This window comes from Carlito syrichta, unplaced genomic scaffold (assembly GCF_000164805.1).
Source record: "Carlito syrichta isolate Samal-C Ts95f unplaced genomic scaffold, Tarsius_syrichta-2.0.1 Scaffold213409, whole genome shotgun sequence".
In the NCBI taxonomy this organism is placed as follows: Eukaryota; Metazoa; Chordata; class Mammalia; order Primates; family Tarsiidae; genus Carlito; species Carlito syrichta.
In genome coordinates this window covers 3,577-4,866 of record NW_007157505.1, presented here as the reverse complement: position 1 = coordinate 4,866, position 1,290 = coordinate 3,577, and the positions used below count along the sequence as shown (strand labels likewise).

Here is a 1,290-nt window from a genome sequence, read left to right as displayed (position 1 = left end):
TTTTTTTTGAGTCGGAGTCCCACTCTGTCACCTAGGCTGGAGTGCAGTGGCACTTTGCTCACAGCCACCGCGGCCTCGACCTGCTGGGCTCAGGCGATCCTTCCGCCTCGGCCTTTCAAGTAGCTGGAAACACAGGCATGCGCCACCACGCCCGGCTGATTTTTTGTAGAGACGAGGTCTCGCCAAGTTGCCCAAGCTGGTCTCGAACCTGTGGGCTCAGGCAATCCTCTCGTCTCCACTTCCCAAAGTGCTGAGATTACAGCCACCGTGAGCCACCGTGCCCTTCCGAAATCGTCTTTTTGAGTTCATGCTCTATTATTATTCTTATTTTAGTTTAAGTATTTTCTTATTGTTCCTGTGGACTCTCAGAGTGCCTTCGATTCCTTCCTCACTTTCTGGATTTGGTGTCAGCGAAATCCCATATCAGTCTGAAGTTCGGTATTGGTGGCCAGACTCATCGCAGGGTCACTTTCTGCTGCCTTTGCACTTAATATAACATGACACTGTATTTTTAGAAAGTGTCTACATTTCTTAAGCTTCTGGCTCTTGGCGACTTTCAGTAGAACATTCAAGATCTTCTTTTGGGCTCCTGTAGTGTTTTGTTCAGGATAGTCAAGCTCAGATCATACCATTGCAGTTAGTTGTTTATCTGCCCTCTCACTGTTGTTTATGAGCTTACAGAAAACCTGGCCTACATTTTACTCATTCTGATTTCTTCCCCACTGAGAAACTACCACAGTGCCTGTCATGTAAGAGACTCACAAATATTGGGGGAGAAAAGAGTTAACAGCTGGTGGTAGGTTGGATGGAATATGTGATTTTCATAGAGAGGAGAGTTAAATGACTCGCTCAAGAGAACCTTCCTAGTTTGATGAAACAGAGACTAGAATTCAAGTCAATTAACCTCCAGTCTGTGGCTCTTGCTATCAGATCAGGCTTTGAAACTCTGGAGAAAAGTAAGGCCTTATCACTCTTTTGTATACTCCAGCCTTGGTGTCTCCAGCACAGGTCTCTAAATGTCAAAGGTAGACCCAACTTAAGACGAGAGGTCCTCGAGCTGGGGCAGCCAATCCACGAATGTGGATGCTGCTTGGGGAGATGCAAAGCAAGGTGCCCCAAACATTTGAGTTCTCCACCATTCCCTTTTCGGTCTTCGTATGAGCCCAGTCGGTCCTGGGCAGCCACCTGGTCAGATGAGTTCGAGACTTCTGAGATCAATCTGGGCAAGGACTTCCTAAGTATGGCCTCGGTTTTTCCCCCCCCCCCCTTCCACTTCCTCTAGAGAATAGG

General features: G+C 47.5%; 1 pseudogene across 1 annotated transcript in view; it reads left to right on the top strand.

Moving 5' to 3' along the window:
* The first annotated feature begins 652 nt into the window (after positions 1-652).
* LOC103253236 overlaps positions 653-1,290 on the top strand; it is a 3,840-nt pseudogene continuing 3,202 nt past the window's right edge. The window contains exon 1 of the transcript XR_503851.1: positions 653-749. The product of XR_503851.1 is annotated as a single-strand selective monofunctional uracil DNA glycosylase pseudogene (transcript). The remainder of the gene's footprint in view (positions 750-1,290) is intronic.